Raw genomic sequence first — 8,289 nt, forward strand, 5'->3', positions numbered from 1 at the left:
TTTTCTTTTTGCCTATGTGGTGCTGAGGAATCGAACCCAGGGCCTCATGCATGCAAGGCAAGCGCTCTACCACTGAGCCACCTTCCCAGCCCCTATATTCTTTTTTTTAAATCACAGAATGGAAAGTGTCCCTATATTTCTTGAAAATATTGTAATATGTAACTGGACGCATAGGAATTTGAACATTCATTTCTACATATTGCCTATTATTGAATTGTACTGACTTAAAATCACTCTCACTACTTGGGCTTCCAATTCTTACTTTGTCATTTAAGTTAGAATGTTTATTTCTTTTCCTTACTGAAGTATAATTGACAAAAATTTTATATGTGCAAGGTGAGCAAAATTGTGTTTAAGGTCTATTCTTTTAGCAACTTAAAGTCACATACAGTCCATGAGATTTCATTGATTACACTGCCATTTGATTGGCTGTATGCTCTTTAACTTGTCAGTGACTTGGTTCCCTAATGTGTCACACATCATTTGTCCTCTGATTGCTGTGAGGATTAATTGTATGTGTAAAGCATCTATATAATAAATCTAAGCAACGTTCACTATTGTCACATGAACTTTGTACCAGAAAGGTTTCTGATAATGTTACTGAAGGAGAGAACTCCTACATGCAAAGTTGATTTTCATTCATTTTCAGTCCTTTTCCTGTGCTTCCAGATTGGTTATGTCACACATTTGTTAGAAGAACTGCAAAAATCACAACTTTCTTTAAATCTCTTTTCTTAGTATAGTTCCTTCACCAGCTGTTTGCTCTCTAGCAACAAAGTTGAAACTACATTAAAAAAAAAGCGTATGGGAAGGGGAAGAAATCATATTGTTTTTTGCTTCTGGGTAATCATTTGCTTCCTTTGCACCAGCTCATGAGGTGAGCTGATTTTTATAGGTGACTAATAACAAATGCAAGTGTTCTGATATGTACATCCCCATCTGACATTAGCTGCACTGCCTATGTGTGTAGTATAACAAAACTTCCTTCTAGGGCAATGGAATGGACCTGGAGATTGGACACAACTGGAAACTGAGGAAAACTGCCTGGGTTTGGGGGGTGGGCAAATGTTTTTAAAATATAGCATGGAGTGGTATCAAAGCCAGGTTGCATTCTGGTGAGGTTAACATTTGGGAGGTTTCTGATCTAGGAAGACAGGGTTGTGACCAGGAATGGCTTTAGGACAGGCATGATTCCAGTTGGTATTTGGTAGCTAAAGTATATGGATGAAAGGTCTCACTGAAATAAGGTGATGGAACTAGCAGTATGGCTGGCTTCTGGAAAGGAATATTCCTTCCTGTAGGATTCAGGAGAACAGGTTACCGATTGAAAGGCCAAGTTGAATTAGACCCCAGGGTCTTGCATGATGGCTGGAGTAGGTGAGGAAGACTGTAAGTTTGCTGATCATTTCCTGATCTAATACTTCATACAAGGATGCAGCCATGAGCTCAAGAGAGACCTAGGAAGAATCACCAGGGTGACTGTCTCCTGACCAAAGCGTGGCTAAACCTAAGCTACTCAGAAGAAAGTACAATACTAGCAACTTGGCTGAGACTGACACAAAGTTCAGATCTGTAATGCATTGTTTTCTTTTCTGTCTCAGAGAAAAGCATTTGTTTCTTTGTTTGTTTATTTATTTATTTTTGGTCAGTCATGAGGCTTGAACTCCAGGCCTGGTTGCTGTCCCTGAGCTCTTCAGCTCAAGGGTAGTGCTCTAGCACTTGAGCCACAGTGCCACTTCTGGTTTTCTGGTGGTTTATTGGAGATAAGAGTTTCATGGACTTTCCTGCCCAGGCTGGCTTTGAACTGTGATCCTCAGATCTCAGCCTCCTAAGTAGCTAGGATTATAGGCGTGAGCCACCGGTGCCCAGAGAGCCTTTATTTTTGAAGGGGTCAAATGCACAACTTCTACTAGCCAGATGTTTGCTGACATGGACAATGGAGTTTAAAAGAAAAATTGATCTTTGACCTCATCAGCTTGTGTAGTCACACTGTTTCATGTCTAGAAAAGAATTTATATAAATACCCTATCCAAAATTAGGCTTGAAAAGCACACTTATTTCCAACCAACTGATTTTAATGTTTAAGTAAAGTCAATTTCATTAGCTAATATGGGCAATTAGGACTATTATTTCATTTATAAAATCCTATTTAGTTTACTTTGGGGATTTAAGGAAAATTGTGGTTGAAATCTTAAATCTTGAGAGTTTGCTTATTTGGAGAGCACATGGTTGTAATAAGGTTGAGTTAGGATGTGTTTTAGTTTTAGTTTTAAAACTAAAAATAGAATGCTTTTTTTTAGTTTTACAAACAGAGTATAAAACTAAAGTAATTATTTCATTTTTCCATCCCATATTTTTCTACACATGAAATTGTTGATTTTCTAATATACCAGAATATTTCCTTCCCTTTCTTTTCTTCCTTCCTTCCTTTGTAAATGTTGATAAAAGTGTTATATAGAAGTATTTTTATTTTTTAGAGTTGAAATAAGGGAGACTGAGTTAATATTTTATAAAAACGTTTAGTTATCCTAGGTTTTTATCCTAGATTCTACTCCATTATTTTGAATTGGACAAAACAGATACATATTGTGTATGTGTATTTGACTTTATTAAGGTTAATATTCTTTTAAGGTTAATATTCTTAAGGAAAATATTCTTTTCCTTGACTAAGTTGATCTTAATCCATTGACACTCGTTAAAATACATCACAAAGTAGTTTATTATTAGTCCTAGTTCAATGTTTATCTGCATCCATTAGTTGTACAAGGAGGTTTAATTATAACATGTCCATTTATACACTCAATGTGCTACTTGAACAGTCATCTTCTCCATCGTTCTCCCTGCTCTTGTCTCATCCCAAACTAATCTCAGCAAGTTTCCTTGTTCTACTTTCATGTATTCTCATAAAGCATTTTGACCATTTTCACCCTTCTTTCCCCTTTCTGCCACCTCCCAGGAGTATGTGAGTATATTCAAAATTAACTTTCCTTAAACAAAAGTATATACTGTTGAGATTTATTGTGTATCAGATTTTAAAGATTTCATTATTGATAAACAAATGATTTTATTATCAGGGTAATGTGGAACATTCAATGTTGAATTTGGAGACTTCCATCTTTCATTGAGTGTCTTGTAGTGAATATCAAAATACTTGTGTCTATCACTACATAAATATGTTAGAGCCATAATCTGGAATAGGCAATTTTTGGCAATACATAGCAAAATTTTTACTTGATTTAAACATCTGGCTAAGAACCAAAGTGTCACACAGGGAAAAAATCATTATAAGCCAAATAACACTGCTTGTAGCCAAACGATGCATTAGATGACTAAAGTAGACTTATTGACTTCCAAATACATGTTGGCCATTAGCCAACTGAAACAATTGAAGTCAATATTATCTAACAAGTGTTTCCTCATTTGAAATTCAGAGTATAACTCATAACATTCTGGTGGTAGACTGATTTTAACTCAGTGGATGAATTGTTTTTGAAATACGCTTCTTTTTTGTATTTCCATGCAAATGATTTTCTGACTAGTCTGATTCATCCATTTTTCCAATATAGCAGTCATTTAGCTTTTGATGAATAAAATAAGGCTTTGGTAGAGAAAATATTTATTAAGACTAGAATTTATCAAAAGATAAAATTAGTTTTTTATATGCCTTTGGCATTTTAAAATTACAGTTTTGTTTGCACACTCGGTTACCAATAACTTTCCTTCTCCTTCTGAACTTGGGCCATGTGTCTTAAGGACATTACATTCGTGCTCTGAGCCATGCGTGATAGTCTCCTTGCCTTTGCTAGAGTTTTGTTGAAGCTCAAGGACATGATGGACTTCTGAGAAGTGAGATACTTTAAATGCATCAGATAGAGTTTTGCCTTGTTAGAAAAAGCCATTGGACTGGCACCAGTGACTCACACCTGTAATCCTAGCTACTCAGGAGGCTGAGATCTGAGGATCCTGGTTTGAGGCCAGCCTTGGCAGCAAAGTCTGTGAGACTGTTACTTCCAGCTAACCAGCAAAAACAAATAAATAAATAAAAAGCAAAAAGTGAAGCTGTGGCTCAAATGGTAGAATGCTAGCTTTGAACAAAATAGCAAAGGCACAGTGCCTAGGTTCTGACTTCAAAGCCAGTACTGGTACACACACACACACACACACACACACACACACACAAAACCATTAGAACATTGAATGCTCTTTTGGGAATGAACTTTATTGACTATTTGTTAGTATGAATTAGTTTAAAAGTATGTGATCTAGAAAACATGGTATGCAAAAATTAATTAACTTAATATCTCTGTTTTAATCTAATTGATATTATATAAGTATTCAGAAATGCAGAAATATACCATATTGATGTATTTACTAGAATAAGTGACAACTCAAAGGTTGACAAGAATGTGACAACAGACAACATCTCAGAAAATGAAGGTTTACAAAGCAAAACAAAACAAACAAAAATAAATCCCCAAGCCAAATGATTACAAAAGGCTCAACAGAGGAAAACAATCATTGATCTTCTGTTGTTAGATATTATTGCACCTGCCAGGGACAACTGCAGTGGTGGCTGCTGTCATATGCTGTTAGCTCTCAAGGATAGCTTGGTGGAAAATGTAGAGAAACACTCAGGACATGATTGATCACTGAATTGACAAATCCAGAAAGGCCCTGCCTTGAGAAAAATCACATCAGATAGTACTTTTTAAAAAATTCTGTAAGGCAAATGAAGCATTTTCTGTCTATTACAGCTGAAGGGATTTTAACTGATAATTGCCTGGTTACAGTAAGAAGCAGAAGTGACCATCTAGATTATAAGATGATTTCCATAATATAGAAAGAATGGGCTTGACATTCTTGAGAAAGGGGCATGGAACTAGTCTCTCCAAGAAGGAAAGTGTGCCATGAGAGGTTTCATACAGGAAATGAGCCAGAGGTGAGGCTGGACTACTCCTGAGTGATTGAAAGCCCTAAGCAGATTAAGGCACAGCAGACAGGAAATGGAAATCAGAATTTTTTTGGCCTCAGTTTTTGTTTGAAATTTGAGGCAGCATTGAAATATATAGAAAGCTTTCTGGCGCTGGTAAGACAGCATCAGTATAAAAGGATTGCAGGCAGAAGCAGGGCCTTAGAGCTACTTCTATTTTTCCATATAGTGGAGATATATTTAGTAGTCTCCTGACAGAGGGAAATAGAAAGTGTAGCATGGCATTTTGGTGGGAAACTTCTCAGAGAAGATGGAGGCTATCACATAATGACCTTGCATGCAAGGGCTTATGGGTAGACCACTTGCCACTTAGGCCCTAAACATTAAGACCTCAGAAGAGACCCTGATTCATGGCAGGAGAGCAGGTCATGAGTTGAGATTTCTGGTGCAGGTGACAGCAGGGTCACCAGGTCTAGGACATATGGTTTATTTATTCATTCATTCATTCATTCATTCACTTGTTAGTTTTTATTTTGTGGTACTGGGAATTGAACACAGGGCCTATGTATGTTAGGCAAAAGTTTTACCATGTGTACCATGACCCTAGCCCTTGTGCTTTTGAGATGAGAGTGTCTCATTAACCTTGGCTGGCTGATTTTGAACTCATGGTCTTCCTGCTTCCTCCTAAGTATCTGAGATGACAGGTTAAAAACATTTTACCTAGCTAGAAATATAGTTTTGGAAGAGCAAAATATTGAGGGAGGATTTAAAAAAAAAGAGGATGATGGGGCGGGGCTGAGGATGAACGTGGTCAAAGTGCTTTATTTGCATTATAAGCATAGAATAATAAAAGCCTTTAATACTGTTTTAAAAGAGGAGAAAGAGGGCTTAAGGAGAAGAAATAGAAGAATTTGTTAAAAGCACACTATATGCATGAAAATATCACAACAGGACCTCTTTATATAATTAATATATAACTAATTAAAATTCTGTGCAAAGGTGGCTTGGTATAATTAAGAGACTTTTTCTTCCTGTTACAACAAATACAACAGTGCACTCATAGGTCTAGATAACACCTTAGGAGGACCAGGGAGAGAATAAGGCCAGCTAAAGAAAGGAAAAGGAAAAGAGCATAGTAGCCCTAGGATAATAAACCCATCATATATTTTCTTCACATTTTTTTAGACTCTGGTAGGCAATCTTGGGTTTTAATATTGACTCCATCACTTACTAGTTGTATTCTAAGCAGTTTATGCAATCATCATGGAACTTCAGCTGAATCCTCCAGAGAATAAGAACTGTACATTATATACTAAGAATATTGGGAACATTACAAGTTATGTCTATAAAATCCCAAGCATAAACTGTACTGGGTAGGTTACTTGCATATGAAACTCAAGATGATTCTTTTTTTAATCTTTCAAAGATGAACACGTAAGGAGGCACATTGTGTTTTTTTTTATTTTAGGTATAGAAATAGGTGAGCTCTTAATTAAACATCAGAGCAGCTAAGTTTCATACCACTGTGTGAAGCTTATTGGTTGCTATGGGGACTCCCTAATGTAGCCTTCTGATTTCTACCTTCTAAGTAGCTGGGATTATAGGTGTAACCAACTAAGTCTGACCTACAGCGGAAGGGTTTTGAACTGAATTCTGTAGTTTTGGGACATTGTGTTTTAATTGCCACAGGATTGAAAAAAATATTTTTATCTGATATATAAAGCTGTACATAGTTACGGTATACCATGTGATTTTTTTGATACATGAGCAAATTGAGTAAACTTCTCTCCTCAAACAATTATCATTCTTAATGGTTCATTTTCAAGTAGAATTCCTGGACTTGAAGAAGAATGAGTGCCATATGAATGCCATAGCATCTTCTTATATCCTAATTGTACACAAATATTTACATGCTTCTTTTCTAAACACTTGTTAAAAAATAACCATGTGTCATAAGGACCTATGAATTTTATAGTATATTCAATGCAATCACTTATATTGACAGAGTGCCTCAAAACAAATGTTTGCCTAGGTATTACACACCATACAGCTAGTGCTAGCTAAGAGAAACAAAAACAGAAAAATGATGCTGGATTTGATGAATATGTGCCTTCTTATGCACTTTTTACTCATGGTGCGAGGCACAAGAGTTAACCTGCAAGTTTTTTTTATTATGGTCTTCCTTATATCAGTTTTGGAGAGAGAACAGTTCTGTTTCCATTAGCAAAAGAAATTCTTGTGTTTTCCTGATTCTGTTGATCAGACAGAATCACACGATTCCTTCTGGTCCTGCCATCTGCCTGTCACCATCTGTATCTCACTAAGGTGAGAATGATTTCCTTCTCTGCAGCACTTTCTGTGGCTGTCCTTACAGATGTGGCACAGCCATACTCATCTGAGATTCTGTTACTTGGCGTGTCTGTTGTCATTGTGAGCCGTGTTAAGCATTCATGTCCTATAAGATGAAGGCAGAGGAAAAAAAAAAATGCCTGCTTATCTGTTTTGACAATGTGTCCAAAGGAGAGCCTACAGAGAAAGGAGAGCTAAGAAGTAAATTGATCTGCATCCTAATTCTTTCCTTCCCCTATTGGCAGGTAGCACTTACAGGTTGAGATCATATTGATTATGTCTTTAAACTGATTTATGTTAAGAGCTAGTTAGTGGAAAGCTTTTGTGCAAACGCTTCCTTGAGAGCATGTTTCCCCCACCCCCTCCGCATTACTGCTTTACATGGCATGTAGGGGGCAGAGCTAACTGCCCTCTTTTGTTATCCATAAACTCCTTTTCAGGAGCCTACACCTAATTCATTTCAAAACATAAGAAATGACATTATTCTTAATGTACATTGTGAATGGAAAGCATTGTCGCAATGTAATTTCACATAGTACTGTACAATCCACCAGGTGGGCAGCAGGCATTAGCTTAGTTTGTCCTGGTAAGGCTGCTGTGATGCCTATCATTACTACGCCATCCCTTTGGCACGCAGCTCAAAGTACAAGTAGCAGAAGCTCTAGATTTTATTGTCTACTCCCTTTCATACTACTGGAAGCAGTGAGGGAACTATTAACATTGGAATTCCCCAGGGTAGCCCTCCCCTCTCTTCCCTCACCTTTTCCTGAGGATGTAGACTAGTGTTTAATTTTTATGCTATCTTTATTCAGCATCCTCCCGCCTCTCTCCAGATTTTATCTGTATCAACACAGGTGTGTTCTAGAATTCACAAAGAATTATATAAACAACAGAACATACATGCTGGAAGCAGTAGAGGAGAATACAGTGGTCACATGAATGACTGATAATGAGATTCCTGAGTGCTATGATTGACATGCATAGATTCTGTCTTAACTGACAGAGTGCTC

The sequence above is a fragment of the Dipodomys ordii genome, unplaced genomic scaffold, assembly GCF_000151885.1.
Source record: "Dipodomys ordii isolate 6190 unplaced genomic scaffold, Dord_2.0 Scaffold5, whole genome shotgun sequence".
Lineage (NCBI taxonomy): Eukaryota > Metazoa > Chordata > Mammalia > Rodentia > Heteromyidae > Dipodomys > Dipodomys ordii.